The 18924-nt window shown below is 37.6% G+C and overlaps 1 long non-coding RNA gene across 2 annotated transcripts in view; it reads left to right on the top strand.

The window, feature by feature from the left end:
- LOC307002340 overlaps positions 1-18924 on the top strand; it is a 72900-nt gene that overhangs the window by 21718 nt on the left and 32258 nt on the right. The gene's annotated exons all lie outside the window — the stretch shown is intronic.

Raw genomic sequence — 18924 nt, 5'->3', positions numbered from 1 at the left:
TTACAGCTTTAACCTGCTCTCATCACACTGTTAGAGTAGGAATGGATGGAAATGTTGTTGAAACGTTTGCTTTGGTTTAAGGGTCTTTAGAGATGGCGTGGGTTGAGCAGGCTAGAATCGCCGCCACATGCCAACTCCTGGAGTCATGCATTTTCGACATGGAGCTTGATGTGGAATATTTCTGTAAAAAAGTTACTTTTTGTTTACCATTTTCCTTTGAATCACTGTTCTCCAAAAACCTACCTGTCTAGCTTGTTCTAGCTAGTATTGTTCAAAGCTAGGTGTTGTGTCTTGTATGATTTTTGAGTTATTTATTATTTATGGACAGCAGCTTGGTCCATTTGAAGGGTTTTGAAAGTGCTTTATATATAAAAGTTGAGTTGAGTAGTAGAACAAGCTTAGTAGAGCCATAAATTCACTTGCACTAGTGCTTGATTCCATATCCACTGAAGCCTCTGATACTGTTTTTCAACAAAGCTCAATACATTGCACACATCTCCATTTTGCCTCTAAACCCCGCTTCCCAACCATGTAGTCGATGACTGCTCCTACAGGATACAGGGATTACAATCCAGCACGGTGGGAGTCAGATTGAAGCACAATACCATAATCCTGACAGGCATTCAAAGTTTATCAGGGTTTATCAATTTGCGCCACACCTAATCTGGAACCTTTTATCAGATTAAGTCAGATTTTTTTGTTGTTAAAATGATGGCTGACACAGCATCAAAGTGGCCATTTTCTTGTCCCAGGTTAAGGTTTTGCACATCTGTCCTATATGGTGCTATGTTGTTGTTGTTGTTTTTCTCCTGAGAGGATTAAAGGCCGATTTGAGAGCTCATTTCTTGGAGTGGACATGCTAATCTGATGGAGGATGATGCTGGGTTATGGGGCCATTGAGTGCACAGGTGGGTCGGATGTGCTGTCTTGCATCTGTTGCACCCTGGTATGACCTGCAAACTCTTTCGATATCAACGAGTCGAGGAAAACTACAACCAATGTGTTTTTTCTATATATAATTGTTCAATGATGACAGAAAAGTAAATCATGCACAGCCAAGACTGTCAGCATATTTCAACCAACTTCACCTCGACAGAAGAATAGAACAGCACATTAATATATGCACATATTTTATGTATTGTGTGTGTTTGATGCCCTGGAGATCTCATTTGGTGGCTTCTTCACTGATCCCGACTGCTCTTGTTGGTTATCAGAGACGGGTTGGCGTTCTTCAGATCAGTCCATCCAAAATGGACTTTGAAGTCTGTGCCCCGTAAGGAGACATTGGTCTCAGGGCGGCTGAGCTCTGGGATGAGTCGGACCTGAACGGAATAAGTCAGCACGAGTAATAATAAGGCCTTTTAAATTGAGTTTGAGAAATTTTTAATTGTTTGATAAAACTATTATACAGAAAGTAAGAAAAGGGAAAATTAAAGGTAGGCTATATTCTGTACTCAATACAAGTTAAACAAAATCGACAGCATTTGTGGCATAAGGTTGATTACCACAAACTTTCATTTTGACTTGCATTTGCTTTTATTTAAAAAAAAGCAAAAATTGCGGCTATATGTTGAGGCATTTACAATAGAATTGAATATGGCAGATTTGGGGGGTTTCAAATTAGAAATGTCAAGCTTACTTATTTAAAGCACTTAGATTAAATCTTCTCTCAAAATGTATATTTTATTTGAGCTGTGAAGTTGATTGAATAATAATTTTAAGGCATTAGAAGGTTTATAATATAAATCTACAAAGAAAATTACATTAACATGCATATTGTCACCACACCATTTCAAGTGAGCTTTTTAACATTTTATAAGAAATTAATTTTTTCCTTCTTTTTCTTTTTTAAAGAAAAAGATAGATGAACCAATTGATTTTCGTGATAATCTAAATTATGTTTGAATTTAACTAGTATTGAATATTCCTTTTAAAATCTCCTTAAACATACCCCTTTCTGACATGTTCATCTCCATGACGTGATGGCCGAAATTGAGACTTTAGCTGGCCGTCATGTAGGGTGAAGAGAGTAAAGTTGGAGGACGAGTAAGCCTATCGGCCCGGTATGTGCTCCGAGGGGCAGTCGTGGCACAGCGCCATGGGTTCAAACACGCAGGGTAAATATTTGCTTCTCTTTAGTAGGCCCGCTTCACGGAGGTCATTCGTCTGGGATTCCCTTGGCATCTGCCACTCTTTGTTGTTACAGTTGGCATTTTTGGCACAGGAAAGGTGGAGGGGCTAGAAAACAGTCACCTGGAGAACAGAAAGAGGGACTTAGGAGCAGAGCGGAAGCGTCGGAGCTGGCATTCACACAACTGTTCCATTTGAAATTCAAGCTCCTCATGTGCAGCCCATAAAAATGCAGGAAATGGAGAAGAATGCATTTTGTCACTATAGGTCACCTCTCTCTTGTTTGTCGAAGCCTTTTATGTGGAAACACGTCAGGAGGGTTTCAAACTGACTCACTCGTTCTCATCTTGCAACTATAAAACCAACATAATCCATCTCTTATCAAAGCGATTTCACCCGTATCACTACAGTGAATTCATCATTTATTCTTTCCAGTCACAAATGATATCCAGTCATGAAAGGAAACTCCATCCCACCCACTTCTGGACGTCCTCCTGCGATCATCTGATGGTGTGCCATATCAGCCTGTAGATGGTGCTGTGTTCCACCAATCTCCTTTTCATCCCTCTATCATCTGTCTACAATGAGTCCATTGTTTTCATATCCTGTCTTACCTCCTTTGCCCAAGATCCCCCACCGCTCACTTCTTTGACTGCTCTCTCTCACTTTCTCCCCCCTTCTCGCTCTCCCGCTCTGTTTGACTATATTACTAGATTTGTCCCCCCTCGCAATCTAAGCTACATTTTTGTCAGTCTTTTTTAAACCCACCCAGCCAGGGTAGACCCTGATTATGCCATCCGCGTGCTATCGTGGGCATTTGAGGAGGAGGAGGAAGATGGCGCAAAACTCAAGTGCAGAGGAGGTGGGAAGGGAGGAGGGAAAAGGCACATATACACAAACACACAATTCCCAAAGCACTCTTGGGGATTGGCGAGGGCCAAGAAATCTCTCTTCCCTGGAACACCTAATCCTTGGGTCGGGGCCAAGGACCACAATCTCTGTGCACAACTGACACCGGCCACCAGAGACACTTTAGGGTTTTTTAGGCGTGTCCTGTTCTCTCTCAGCTCACCACAGCCAGAGCATGAAGCATGGGAGAAAGATTCGGCAGCCCAAAGAAAATAAATGATGTGGGGAAATACAATTCTGAAACTTTTCATAGGTGCTCACTGCTCACAGACATTTTTCAATGAGAAAATCACAGTGTACGTTTTTGTGCCGCAGTGTGTGTGTGTGTGTGTGTTTGAAAGGGAAAAACTTGACAGAGAATGTGAAACGACAGTATGGAACAAGCCTTTAGGGAACTCTAGTGCTGATTTAGGGAACTTGATTTGTTTCGTGTAATTTATAGGCTTCTCATTTTCCGATGAATCCTTAGGTTATATGTGAAAACGGGAACTGCTTGATTTGTTAAATACAAATGATGGCACGATTTACATTAAACACACAAGGTTCCTGAGTCGATTGCATTTTTAAATATTTAAACGTTATACTCTCTCGTTTGGTTTTCATGATACAGCGTTTCCGTTTGAAAATGTATCTTCTACAAATCATGGCTGTAACTGAAATAGTAAATGAACAGGATTGAGCTAAAAATACAGTCACACATCACTCCTGCATGCTTCTCTCTGGCGTTCATGCTTTCAACTCACGTCAGCTCAAATAACAAATATAGTGAGTGACATGTTGCAGGTACCTTGCTGTCTGAGCATTTACACTATAATGATGAAAGTTTGCGGCACTGGTTGGCATGCCGCATGTAAATCTTCGACAGCTGTTGCATCCTGAATGGCGTTGTGTGTTTATATAAGGGTAAATGCCACACTTCTCCTGGTTTTAAAAATGTAAACGTCGGACATGGCCAATTAGAAACAGGAAAAGCAGGAAATGTCAGGTGTGTACTTTTGACCTCACTTTGGCCATTATTTTGTAGGCAATGTTTTTAAGTGTGATGTATGTAATTTTTTGTTCTGTGATGTTGAAATACTTTCTCCTACCAAATTTGAATGTGCATTGACTTGGTACAGCAACACTGACAACCAATGGTGTGAGATCTGGGGCAGGACTATCTGTTTGTCCAACCAAAGGCAGATGAGCGGAGCTGTTTTTGAATAATGACTTAATTCTTTTCTTAATTCCTTGACAAAAAATGTCTGTGAGTTCACTTACATTGTGCCACCTAAAAAAATAATAAAATGCTGGCTTTTATTAACATATTTTGATGCAAAAAATGAATAAAATAAATGATAAAAATAAAAATGAATGAATAATACCATTTTTAAACATTTTTATAGATGTTTAGAAGTATCCACTGTATATTGGGTTAATATGAAAATGCACTTTTAGACTTGTTAAACTGTATTATGTTTTATTTTTTTGCTTTTTAAGAACTTTTATGAACATCTGAGAATTCTGATTGTTCAATGCCACAATAACCAAAGATAATCGCTTAAAATCATAAAATATGTAAAAAAATTTAAATACAAATATAATTTTTTAATTTTTTTTGACATTTTTCCCTCTCCAACTTTGTGTTGAACTAAGTAGATGCGCTTTAACTTTAAGAACAAATTTTAACAAATAGGGAAAAAAAAATTATGATTTGTAATACGAAAAGAAGCATTTGGACTAAGTATTAGACACATAAACAATAAGACTGAAAATATAAATGTTATAATTACCAAATTGAAAATCATATATTGCTGATGGATGTTTCTTTTGAGCACTTTCAAATGTAACTGTTTTATGATCAGTCATTATCATTTGTCATTTAATTTGGTGAGGTCCACAAAACTAACTACTAACAAAAGAAGCTGGAGACACTGAAGAGTAAACAGTGACATGTTGACCCTAGCCTCAGCCACGGACTGTTGGCTGATGCATATGGCACACAAAATTGGAGACACTTTAGGAGTTTCGAAGTCATCTGATTGGTTGAACTCTACAGGATGTCTGGAAGACACGAGTGTCGCGTTCTTTAACTATCCACCTGGAAACAAAGATGCTAAACCCCCTCATGGAATAAGAAAACCGTCGTGTTTACAACTGTGACAATGAACGCTTATAAGGATCAACTAAACGCTGGATTTTCAAAAGTATGCGAAGTATCTAAAGTTCACGGCATTTACTCTGTAAAATATGTCCAATAGTTTTACACACCGGTCAAATTGTAGGGACATATGTTACATTTTCACGCTCCTAAACATGAAGCAGAACAAAACGAACTGTGATTGGTTGCTTTGCATGTCAGTCAGATGGCATCTGATCTGGGCGGACCTTGGCCAATGAAAGCTGCGATGTAGTCCAGACCTTCTGCCGTCAGTCTGAAGGTCTGGCTATGCGAGACTATGTTGACCTCTGCTGACCCTGGTTGTTGGTTTGAGATGCCGTGTGTCGTTTTACACTCAAGAATGCACATTTAAAGTTGCTCCTGTAGTTCACACTGTAAACCTGTTCAACAACACATCGCAACATATTAATCGAGATCTGACAAACAGCCAGCACAAAGTTCATCTACATGGTAAACTTCAAAATGAATAAAACTGTATGAGAAAAACAGTGCTTGTGGCTATTGGCAATCAAATAGATGCGCAATTAGCGTTGACATGTTTTCCCCACGATTTGATTGATATTTACATTATCATATTCTAAGTGTCTGTTCATGCATACTTATTTACGTTACAAAATGAGAGGGCATTATTGTGTTCAGCTTAAAAATCATTTGCATAGATTACAATGTCACTAAGCAAATTATGTGCAGTCAGATGAACATATGCCTCGTTCTGACAGTGTTGGCGTTGTCAGAAAGCATACAAACAATCTGTGATAGATCAGTAAAGAACAGTTTTCAGTTGATTTTGGAATTGACATGGATTCATTTGATTTGGTCTGTCTGTCTGTAAAAGTAACAGAATTAACATTTACAATTTGATAATACAATCCTTGTGATTAAAAAAATTTTTTTTTTTAGAAAGTCTTTGATTATAAAACGTTCAATAAAAATAAAATACTGTTGATGCGTTTCAAATTTCAAATTAATTTTTTTTACATTTATGAGGAACACAAATGACACCCGTTTTGTGGATATGTTGAGTGTAGAGTTTGTTGAAATAATATCCCATTAATGACCTTCTCATTCAAGCCCACAGGAAAAGTTCATTTTAGTTCATGATGCACAAGGGCCATTTCCTCGAACAAATGCTGGGGTCACGAGGGGCCGAGTTGAAGGCCATGAATGTTTTGATAGAGGAAAAGGCTTAAGGAGACTGAACCACTACTGTCGCTTCTTTTTCGGGTAAATAAAGCACTTTAATTGTGAGGGTAGATTTAGGTAAGGTGTGGGGTAATTTGTTGAGGAATTTTAAATCTTTTGTTTTCACATAGTATAATTCCTTTCCACTCAAAACATGCCAACCCACTAGACTGGCAAAACCTGTGATTCGCCAGCTATCACTTGCCAGCAGACACTAAACTCTCACACACATACAAATAAATGCTCACACATACAGGGAGAAACACACAGTCACACGCAGGGAGCTGTGGGAAGGCATGTCAGGTGCCGTTAGATCAGGACGCTCCCAGCAGGCCTGTCGTCTGGGTAAGGTAATCTGCCACGGACCTGATTGCTCACTTCAGCTGCTCAGTGCTGACCAAACGCTTCCTATTACAGCAACACATACCTCCACCCCTGGGGAGACACACTCGTCTGGGACATAATTCACTCCCATCATTCTCTCGGGCCTATTTAATTGCCTCTTACCGTATTTAATTTCCTGCAAAGTTTTAACTACACGTGAACTAATTCTGGAGTCTGATTCAATAAAATGAATCAAGAAATGCTTTTTAGAAAATCAAGAAATGCTTATATTGAGGACTCTTTAATTTGTCAGAAATTACAGTAAAGAATTTTACATTGTTACAAAAGATTTTCTATTTCAAATAAATATTATTTCTATTGTTGAACTTTCTAGTCAAATAATCTGTGAAAAACTGTATGGTGGCTTCCACAAAAATATTAAGCAGGATGACTTAACAGGTCCTTAACTCAATCTGCTTCCAATCACATCATTCTTTATAGGGCACAGCTGACTGCTTCCTGCTGTATCAGTAGCCAATGAGCTCGTTGCTCAACCTTTAAATAATTGGTCAGCGTTTGCTGTAGCAGTTTGCAACGCGATTTCAGGGACCCTCCACCTTCCCCAGCTCCACCTGTATAGATCCGCTACGGGTAATTCACGTATGCTATTTTGTACAGCAGCAACAGCAGCGTGTCTTACTTGCTCATAGCAGTGTGTCTTGTACTGTATGTATTGGTAGTAGCAAGTCCCATACTTTCTCTACAGCAGCAGCAGCAATAACCAACATCAGCAGCAGCATAGATGACCTATTCCGCCAAGACAAAACATCAACATTGTTATATCCATTACCATGCCAAACTCTCCAAGAGTTGTCATGACAGAAAACATGAGCAGCAAATCAGCATTAATTGCAGATAAAAGTTCAGCTTTGCCCTCACATGAATAAATTACATTTGTAAATATATTAAAATAGAAAATAAAAGTTATTTTAAAATGTAATGTTTCACAAAAGTACTGTTTTTACTGTATTTTTGGTCACATAAATGCAGCCTTAATGAACATGAGACTTCTTTCAAAAACATTAAATAAATCTTACCAACCTTGAACATTTGAAGGGTAGTGTGTGTGTGTGTTATATACAGAATAAAGAAATAACGCAGATTAAATACAAGAAGCATAAGTTGACAAAAACTAAAATATTGATTTGTAATATTGTTTTTCGTAGTTAAATTGATTACTTGCCTTTTATAATGAAATGTAATCTATTAATAGCCATAAACATCGCATATTGAGTGTCAAACCTGTTAAATGTGACTCATATATTCTTAACACTCCTGAGAGCGAAGCTGATTCAGCAGGGGTTTTGTGTGCGTTTGATGCATCTATCTGTGGTCCAAGTCTCTCTGTGCATGGTCCACCTTCTCTAATAAAAACAAAATCATTGAAAATGTCATGCTTTAATCCCCTCTCTGTTAAGATGTCATCTCTCCCTTATGAAATTTCAAATAAGTTATTAAAAATTGACAAACCTCCTTAGCGCATAAGAACATCTGCCCTGTTAACAAGACCAGCAAGATTAGTCAATAAATGTATATGCTAGAATATGTTTTGCCTAAGACCGGGATGTGGCCCTAGACACCTCTGTGATGAGAATCTGACACAATCCACACTATTTCATCAAAACTTGCCATTTGCATGAGAGCGAGGTGCCGTTTTTCATGCGGTAATTGTAGAGGACAGATGCCATAGTGTGTGTGCTAAAAGAGGGATAATTCTGAATTTTAAACAGAGGCCAGTGCATGCTTCAGGCTGCATTTGAATTTATGCAGATTGCTGTCAAAGCGATATTACTCATATTTGAATGTGTTTTTCAAGGGGCCTATTCACGTCATGTGTGTACATGTCTTATTAGGTAGCAGTGCAACCTGAAAGGTTAGAGCGTAGCATTATAAATGAATTACACAAGGCTACTGGGCTTGTATCTTTTAACACGGTGTGAAGGCATCAAGTAGAATCTAGTGAGTCAGTGACCCATAAGAACTCTGATATTATGGGGGAGGTTAGATTTATGGTAATGCTTTACAGATCCATTAGCATTGGGGGAGATATCACTACTAATGACAGGAAGAACTAAAATATATCTGTGGGCTTAAAAGTTGTAACACTGCATTTTGTACTCGACCCTGCAATAATACTTCAAGCACAATTCCCACCCACATGTTCCTTGGCAGTCTACAATTGAGCTGTTTTAGCGTGTTTTAACTGAAACAAATGTGATTGGTTGTTTAGTTTAGCTTTTTGGTTAATTTTACCTGTTTAGATAAAAAAATATATATTTTCTGTAAATAAACCAATTGTAAACCTACAATTTAATCAGACATAATTACTGACCCAAGTACGATGAGCACCTTGTGTGCAAAAAAGTAATCTGAAAATGGCTATACAATCTAATTTCCCTGCACTTTTGATGCAAACAAGTTTGCCTCAGACAGACAACTTATATCTGGTGGCATTTATGTGTGCATGAGTTCCCACTGGCATAAATTATCATATATTATGAAACATCAAAAAACCTGCCAATTGCCTCTAATCGCTACTTCCAAGCTGACAGCACTAATATAAACAAAGGAGCGGGTCAAACTTTAAAAAATGTTTTAAGGACCTAGGACATTATGCAGGACGAGCCACGTCTGGTATAATCCAGAGCGGGGGGGAAAACATGCAAATGTGATGACTTTTAGGGGATTTTAAGGCAACTTTGTGACTATACAAACAGAAATCAGGGGAGAACATTTGTTTCTCGTTCCCATGAGGCCGATGTCTCTCAGTCCCTAATCAGACAGGTTTCGACAAACGCAGTTCCTTTGTTGATAATGTCGGGTAATTAACGCAAATTACTGCTATAGTCTTACAGGACTCGCCCCTGGTGCGATTGTAATCATTCTTAATAGTGAAATGAAGGCATGTGCTTGTTCATGTGTTTTTCATCAGTGCATGATGAGCTACCTTTAAGGCCCAAGATTGCATGCAGTAATTTGGCATAATAAGGCTGTAACTTCGTGGTAAAGGTTTGCGAGAGCAGTGACTTTCCTTTGAGGGAACCACAGCCTCAGCAGAGGGCAGTTGTGGTTGTGTAATTAAGCGCTTAGAACAATGACAATCATATTTTTCTACCATAGTCTACAAAGTCCTGAAATTACATTTCGTGGAAATTTGTTGAATTTCCCTTATAGCACCCACTATGTTGTTGTTTTATATACTTTATTTATTTACCGTTAGACAAGTAGCTATTAGACATGCAAATAGCTATGCTATTACAAATAAATATTGGAATAGGGCCACCATGCTTATCTTTTTCTTTTGCACGTCTGTCTGTAGGTGAGATAATAGATCACCAGTATATATGGTTTGGTTTATATATTTTAGCATTTATTTTTAACAAACTCAATCAAAAACATTTTATCAAAGATTTTTTTGGGGGCCTCAACTGAACATGATAATTCAGATTGTATTAACTGAAGTTTTTCACCATTGTCTCCAACAGTTTTGTTCGTTTACATGAGACTTAACTTTTGTTTCCCTCTTTGACTTTGTGCGTTTTGCACAACATTCTTAACCAGATGTTTAAAAATAATTTAACCTCTGATTAGAGTCACCTCTTCCCTTTTAATTTCCTCATGAAACTAAGAGAGAGGGAACTAAGGTTGAGCCAAGAGTGGCCTGTCGCAATCCAGTCGGCCGAACCATGTACCTGGCAAAGTCTGAGCGCAGAGATCTGGGTAGTGAATCATGCTGATAATGCAGTTGGGTTTTCGTGGAGGCTGAACCTTAACTGGAATGCTGTCTTTGAGTTTCTCAATACAGAAACACACAAGTAGCAGTTTCACCTCTATCTGTTTCTCCTTTTACCTCATTTGAGGACAGCGGTGAAGAAAGTACAAGGATTGCAAAAGAAAAACTAGAGGGAGGGTTAGGGAGGGTTGCTTAAGAAACTGTCTCAGAAAGACATGATACCTGTGGTTAAGAGTGTAAGGGTTTAAAAGTAAAATGGGAATATGAAGGGAAATCAACAACAATTTGTCTGTTTATTGATTAACAAGCAGATGTATATCAATCAATAAATAGAATTTAGAGATGCTGGCATTGTGCTTTGAGTTGTGTAGTTAATGGACCTAGCATACAGTAAGTGGAGTAAGACTAAGAGGCTATTTGAGCATTGAAGACAGACACGGAATCAAACACATTTTTTTGGAGAACATATGTAAATGCACATGTTTGTTTAGGCCAGGGGTTTTGAAACTGGGCTCCAGGGGGTGCTGGAGAAATTTGAAAATGATTTTAGTTCAAACGTATTTAGTAAATGTTTAATGCAAAAAGTTATTACTGCTTCATGTTTTTTTGAAGCAGTAATAAGCAGTAATTTTTTTTCTGCTTTAATTTTTTTTATAAATATAACATTTAATTGTTCTAAGAAAACTAAAATACATTGTCAGCTTAATAGCACGTAACTATTTACCAGGTAAAATTAGCAGAATATATTTGTTTTGGCTTTAGTCCTGTAACAATATAATAGCCAATTATTTACATTTGCAGACATTTCACTCTGAACATGCTTGATTTTATCACACATATAAATGAGACTTTCTACACACAACTGTATATCTGGCTTTATAATTCAGGAAGATCATGGCAACCAAAAACCTGAAAATCTCCACATGTACGTAATCTCCTCCTAAATGGAACCATGAAAGCATGCAAAATGCGACACATAACAGCCGTTGCAATCAATCAAGATGCATGAAGTGACTAAGTGAAAATAGGCCTTAACTGGTCTTAGGAGTCGAATTAGATAATTTCATGATGGAAGGAAAGAGAAGTGCTGCTGTAACATGTTTGATTCATTTGAATTATTTGCATGGACCATCTGCAGTAATCTCACAGATCTGTAACTTATCCCAACATGTGACTCCACATTCTAGCTCTGCCACACTCCAGCTGGTGAACTTCTTTTGACTGGTTTAGATGAAAATATGGGCCACCGTGCTATAAGTCAGCTATGCTGTTTTATCTTAGCATGCGGAAGTAGATGTGTGTAATCAAATTTTAAATGGAATTTTGCATGTACATTTTCAAGTGTGAAAAGTCCGGCTCTTTGACACATGGCGTCTTTGAGGCGCTAGCTGACTTTTCCCCTCTTTTCTCAGAAATACTTGCGTTGTGAAGTCTGAGTGACAGGAAGGCGAGAGGTGATCACTCAGGCAGGAAGTAGGGAGTGAAATGACTCGCTGGTTGATTGGCGCTTCAAAACACAAACGGCAGACTTTCAAGCATTCTCTAAAGATTCAATAATTTAAACAATTATTTATTCTTGTTTTGAAAGTTCTACATTTTTGCAAAGTGAGATTATGCAGTGTACATTAGAAAGGTCAGCCTCGCTGCTGTATGTCGATGCTACGTTTGTACAAATCTTTATTTTAGCCTCAATCAGAGTATGATTATTTCCATAAGAGAATACATTTGTGGATGGGTATTGCTCAACATGAGCAGGTGGAGGTCTAGCCAGAGGCATGCTGCCACGCTGACCCCCAGTAGGGATTAACATTGCACCTGCTTTACAGGAAATGGAGGGGGAGGATTTAAAATGGGAATGGGGGGAGAAGAGGCGAGCACCTGTGGACGTGGGTGACTCCGGAAGCAAAGGGAAACCCTTAGGATTAGAATCCATCTGCTCCTGGTTAAACGCAGCTCTTGCTGGAACTGCTACTAACTTCGCCTTTGACTTGCAGCTTTGTTGAGAGGAGTCACGAGAAACCATGTTGTGATACGTTCTCACCACAGTTTTGATATTTACATGCTCATTTCAGGTTACGAAATAGAGAATTAATTATTGAAATTGGTTGTCCGTTTGAAATCTTGACTATAATAATAATAATAATAGTAATAATAATAATAATAATAATGTACAGTAGTGGCCAAAAGTGATGTCCGGATGGGATATTTGTTTTTAATGACCCTAAAGTTCGATTTAACTGTCAAAATATGAGGAAATATTATTATTTTAAAGAAGATAGTCCATCATTTGAAGGTAACTTTCGGCCCTCTATACCAGTTAAAACACAAAACTGCGTGCATTTTGCGGAAGAACATTGTTTTGTTTGTGCTTCGGCTCTGCTTGAATATGACCCTTCACAATAGATAATGCTTTACCAGGAACTCTGCTAGAGAGCTACATAGGGCAATTTATCTGTTAGATAAAATACCTTACTCACCTGTTTAAAGCCAAGCCCATGTTGATTCTAATTTTATTCTGAGCTCTATTGCTTTCTGTTTTTGCTAGCAGACTCCCCTCTGTTCAACGTTTTTTTTTTTAAACGGGTGATTCCCTGGAGGTTCAACATTTAGCATGAGCCATGTCAACCTTTCTCGCTCGTTGTGACAACCACTTTGTTACGTAGGGTAAAAAAAAAAAAAAAAAAAAAAAAAAAAAAAAAAAAGGACAGCTGGATTCAAATGCAGCGAGTTTAATAACAGAATAACAAATCCGAACCAGGGAACCAGGGAACCAGGGAACCAGGGAACCAGGGAACCAGGGAACCAGGGAACCAGGGAACCAGGGAACCAAATGAGTTCACCAAACATAACATCCATGTAGGACAAGAGTCGACAAGGAACACAAGAAACACTGGGGTTTAAATACACAAGCGGTAATTCGCAAACAAGACACACCTGGGAACAATCGAATAACTAATCAACAAGAAAAACTACAAAGTACTACAAAACATGGCTCAAAACAGGAAATAACAAAGTTCACACAAGACCAGGGGAACACAGCCTGGGATCATGACACACTTCCACACCATATACATGTCAAAGAAGCCAGAGCAACTTTTCTCTATTTACGGATATGAGGAGACACGCACAGGCAAGTGATATATGTAATTTCCCACGAAAAACATCCCATTAGGTCTAAAATATAACCGCTTATAATAGGCTTACCGTTACCATAGTGATTCAGGGTAAGACAAAAAAATAAATAAAAATGTTTTAGAAAAAGCATTGATGATATATTGTCTATTCAAATGTTGTTAATTTTGAACAAAAAGTTAAATAGTATACCTTTAAATATTTTTAAATATATTATAAGCGTTTATATTTTAGACCTAATGGGATGTTTTTCGTGGGAAATTACATACATCACTCGCCTGTGCGTGTCTCCTCATATCCCATTTGTGGAAGGAACAAAACACTAAACTTATTTTTTTTAATCTGACAAAATTATTTGGCAAAAAAGAGGCAAACTACAATTACAGGTTTTAATAAACTCCATAGAAAAAGAGAAGGGAGAGGAGGACTACAAAACCTAACCCAGAAACTGAACACAGGAACATAAATACATTTCTATAGCTGCTAAAAAAAGCTCAAGTTCACTTTACAATCAACATCCATTCAATTAACAAACAAGTGATACAATTATAATAATAGTGATAATAATAACAATGATATGCATTAAAAAATAAAATTATAATAATTAGCTTGTGTTTGTTTCAGAATTTCTGTCCATAAGATTTATTCATATCAGCTAGATATAAAATTGGTTACTATGATGCACCCTTGTCATCACATAATATTTCCAAATTAAAACAACAAGGACATCTCTGGACTGAAATTTTGCTCATAAAATGATGGATCGAAGTCGTCAACAAGAGGATGTTGTTCTCTATCCACATTTGGAGCGTTGCCTTTTCCTAACTATCCCAAGTTGGACAGCTTAACGATGCTGTTACTCTTCAGTTGGATCTGAGTCTCGTGGCCCAGCACGGCATTGTGGGTGTTGTCCCATTCTGCAGAAATCATCCAATTCACCCTTTTATACATTCCACAAAAATCTCTAAACAGCACACAATTACAGATTTGGAAACTCCATTTTGAAGCTGGATGCCTTGCAAAGCTCTTACAGAACAAGTCTGGGTTCCGTCCAGTTTGGATATCTTGGGTATCAGATGTCTCCTGCACATGTATCTCTCTTGTATAATCAAAGTCTGAGGCTGATAAAGGTAAAATGCAATACATTTTTGGCTGTGACCTGTCGGTCTTCGCAGATACGGTCTGGGTGTGCGCCATTTCCATCGCTCAGTGGGTTGTCTCTCTTTAGCCAAAGCAGTTGTAAAACCAAAGGAGTGTGCTATCAAATGAGCCTGACAGGGGCCTGATAAAAACAACTTTTGCCAGGGAGAAAAACAGAGCCTTGGCTAAGCTCACATAACTAATGTAGGCCTTGCATCTTACTCTCCAGGATTTTAGACTTCTCGCTGCTACCCTTGGCAGAAGCATCACTCGCATTCACATAGGCAAAGGACCTCCGAAAGAGCACCAGAAATGTCTGCCAAAATGCTCACAGCTCAGTTTAAGGAAAACAATCCAAAACTGCACTGAAACTCATTTCTTCCCACTGGGCTGTTAGTCAGGACCTGAAGTTATGTCAACTTTTGGGAGATTTTTGTGGAAGAATTCTTTTTTTTTTGCCACTAACATCTATGGCCAACATTTGCTCTATCTTCATGTATTTTCATAGGACTTTAATTTGAAGCCTGCAGCCTCCTTCCAGTCCGGACCGTGACTCTTGTAAACAAAGAGAGCGGGGATTTAGTTAAATACTGAAATATGTGTTTGCTATATTGCCGCACCTACTGTTAGCATAACAAACAAAAATGTTTGTTGCTCATCTGAGAAAATATAATTGAACCGCTTCAAAATGTAAGGGAAATTGGTGTATAATTCAGAGGCATTCGAAGGTTGACGGTGCTAAACGAGAACTGTTCTTCGGTAATGAGTAAAAGAAGATGTTTGTTCTTTAGAACAATTGAACAGATTCAACCCGCTCCGTCTGTGTGTTTGACGCACGGCATGGAAAATGGAGCCTCTCTTTCTTTTTAGCCATTTCACCAGTTGCAGCGTGGGCTTTCAAGATTCGCAAGTATTCCCTCCAGAATTCATTAATCATTTAATCCCGGTATCGGCGCCTCTCCTGTACGAACATCTTGCTTTAGGTACTTTTATTCCTTGTAATAAAACTTTAATGTGATATCCTCTATATATTCAAGTTCAGGCATCAATATTTCCTTCTTTAAATACTTAATGCACAGCCTGCTTCATATCTTTCAACTTTTAAACACGAAGAGCGCAAAAGTCGGAGGCTCAGATGTCTAACTCACTGAAATACTTTCATGCTAAAGATCAGATATTGAGTATAATCATATGTATAATCACATATCTGCTGCAAAAATAGCCATTTCACCTGCAGGCTGAGGATTCACATTGGCGGGATCTGCTGGTTCTGGAGGTATTTGGCAGCATGTTTGTGGATGTGGCCCGTGGCATTTGACATGATGTTCTTATAAGTTTGCTCTGAAGATAGTCCATCATTCAAATGCACAAAGGGCCCTGCAGGGACTCACCCTTAGCAAGCTCTCAATCCATTTATGTATGTGAGAACGGTCTTAACTGTGGGCTTGTTGATTTCTTTTTAAAGATTTTTTTGACTGTGACAGTGTAGAAAATGTTTGAGCTGATTTATTTTTTCCTTAAATCTGAATTTACATATAATGTTATTGGTCTAGAACCTGACAGATAGGTATAGAGAGCCAATGATTTTACCACAGATAAGTGACGCTCATTGACATGACATAAAGCAGAGCACATAAAACACCTCTTGGCCATGCAAATAACTGTAAATGTGACTTAATGGAATCACTAACAAATTATTAGATTTATTAATAGTAAGAATTACCATAATCTTTCTGAAATATAACTGCAGTACAGTTCAAGTTCACGGTCTGTAAGATTTCTTATTGTTTTTGAAAGAAGTCTCTTATGCTAAACAAAGGCTACATTTATTTAATCAAGTCAAATTAATACAGTAAAAAAAAAGCTGAATTTTCAGCACCATTATTCCAATCTTCAGTGCCACATGATCCTTCAGATATGAATCAATCATTTAAATCATTCATTTTTATATACTGATGTGTGGAAACCATGTTACTTTGTTTTAGGATTCTTAAAAAAGTAGACATTTACTCAAAATAGAAATGTTTTGTAGCATTTTAAATATCTTTACTTTCACTTTTGATCAGTTTAATAGATCCTTGGCATTTTGTTTCTTTCTTTTGAATGGTATATGTATATAATGTCTTGAAATGAAAATAACTTTAACTCTTTAAAGTAAGGCTCAATTCAGTAACATAATTAATTAACTAATAAACATGAAATAACAATGAAAAATACAACACAGAATTCATAAATCTTGGTTAATGTTAATTTCTACATATACAATGTATAAATTAGTATTATTTTATATATTGTGAAAAAACATTAATTAACAATGAACATAACCAATATTAACAATAACATTAGTTTAATACCTAATGCATTACCTAATGTTAATAAATTAAACAAATTTTAAGCATAAACGATTCTAAATTTTGGTTTAAGTTTCCATTTTCAAACCACAGAACTTACTATGGAATTCTATTGACGTGTCTGCTTTCTATTTTACAATGACTTTTACAATGATCTTATCCAATCAGATTTAGGAAACAGCAGTTTGAATTAAGTTACTCTGAGTCAGGATGTGTTTTGCTAGGTAATCATGCCTAATCATGAATCACAAATGAAATAATTAACAGAACTAGAGAGCTCATGGGCAGAGTATTACCATTCATTAACAAATTACACCTTGCGTTCGCATCACGTATATTCATGCCTCGCTTGTAATTGCATAGGACACACCACCATTTGCCCCATGTTTGGCTGGGCGGGTAAAAGTTACAGAGCGTGTAATTTGCTGCTCAACAACAAATTACATAACCACTTATCCACTCCAGCGTCCCTCCAACACAGACAGGTAGAGCCTGCAGCTGACGGCCGCCTCCTGCGTCTCAGACTGCCGACGCTGGGAAGCTCTTTACTTGCCTCATTGAAGAAAGACATTGTGGATGACATGTTTCACCTGGCACGCGTCAGAGTCTGGCAGACAGCCGTGGCCAGTACACCTGAGGCCAGCGCTCCTGGATCACTCGCTCTCTCTCTGTCTCTCGCTCTCTCTGGCTCACTGTATGTTTGATCTAATGTGACATCTTGAGGGAATACCCAGCATGCTGTTATGTCTGCTCTATTACCGGCTGAGTGCCTCAGGTTTACCTCTGTGACTGTGTGTATGTGTGTGTGTGTGTGTTTTGTGCAGTATTTTTATCTATATCTAAGTAGCAAAACTTACAATGTTCACAGATACTCTGTTTAGATATTAGATATTGTATTTTTTATGCATTGTAATTATTTGTATTGTAAATAATATAAACATTTATTTTTATTTAGTAATTTAGTAATATTTTATATATATATTTTTTGTTGTTGTTGATTATTTAGATTTGTATGCATATTTGATAAGGTAGACCAGGGATAGGTTGATGTTCAGTGCTATGGAAATAAAACAAAACTATATTGACTTGCCAAATTTGACAAAATGCTTTTTTTTAGTCTAATCAATAATTTATTGAATTGATTTATTGTATATTAATTAATACGTTTCTACACCAAAAGAACATGAACACTGACAAATGCTTGGTCAGAGAAAGAAAAGAAGGCCACGTTCAGACCCAAATCTCTTTTTTTTTGCTCACTGTGACTTTTTTTTCTGTGAACCGCACAAACCACGTGGAATCTTATCTTTTCGATTCTGATTTGGGCCACTTCCATATGTGGTCCTAAATCAGATACAGGTCTTTCGCAATTTCGACCTCAGTCTAAACAGTCATATCTGAATTTATGCAAATTTTACGTCACTCTAGATATTAGAGATATTCTACGTCACAATTCTGCACTGGTGGGAGTCACTCCAAAGATTTTACATATCGGAAATTATTTGGTCACTGTCAATAAGGAAGACGGCAGAGAAGTTAGTCACTGGAGCGACGGTGAGCTGTTATAAGTATTACAGTGACAGCTCTATACAAGTAGAACTTGAGGAAAACTCTGTTATAAGTATTACAGTGACATCTCTATACAAGCAAAACTTGAGAAAAACTCTGCTCTCTTTCTTGTGGTTCTTTACCTTCAGAACCTCTCAAGAGAAATGTGGCTAATGGCTAATGACTCAGATCTTCAGACTGGCAACAAATGAGAGTCTGTGATGAAGGTAGTTTAAAGTAAAGGAAGTGGTCAG

This window comes from Phoxinus phoxinus (genome assembly GCF_949152265.1).
Source record: "Phoxinus phoxinus genome assembly, chromosome: 7".
Classification (NCBI taxonomy): domain Eukaryota; kingdom Metazoa; phylum Chordata; class Actinopteri; order Cypriniformes; family Leuciscidae; genus Phoxinus; species Phoxinus phoxinus.
Note: the sequence above shows the minus strand (reverse complement) of the source record. Positions and strands in the feature narration are given on the sequence as shown.